At 52.3% G+C, this 256-nt stretch overlaps 1 protein-coding gene across 1 annotated transcript in view; it reads left to right on the top strand.

Annotated features, from left to right (window-relative positions):
• KIF1A (kinesin family member 1A) overlaps positions 1-256 on the top strand; it is a 65,704-nt gene that overhangs the window by 43,624 nt on the left and 21,824 nt on the right.

Below are 256 nucleotides of genomic sequence, written 5' to 3'. Positions count from 1 at the left end.
TAGGTATCATTTGTGCCCTTGGTTTCCCTTCGGCCTCCCCCGTCCCTCCCCCCCAGCCCTGAGGTTCCATCTCAGCCCCCCAGGTCCCCTCTACACTGGCCGCCCTCTCCCTCCTGTTTCTCCATCTTCTTTAGTTTTTATTTCCTTGGAATATCTTTTACTTTTTAATTTATTTTGCTTCCTTCCCCTACCCCTTGGCTGAGTCCCTTCTGCCTCCACTCTTGATTTGGCTGCTTTGGTAGTTTCCTGCCCTCCC

The sequence above is a fragment of the Pteropus alecto genome, unplaced genomic scaffold, assembly GCF_000325575.1.
Source record: "Pteropus alecto unplaced genomic scaffold, ASM32557v1 scaffold143, whole genome shotgun sequence".
Lineage (NCBI taxonomy): Eukaryota > Metazoa > Chordata > Mammalia > Chiroptera > Pteropodidae > Pteropus > Pteropus alecto.
This window is presented reverse-complemented; position numbering and strand designations above follow the sequence as displayed.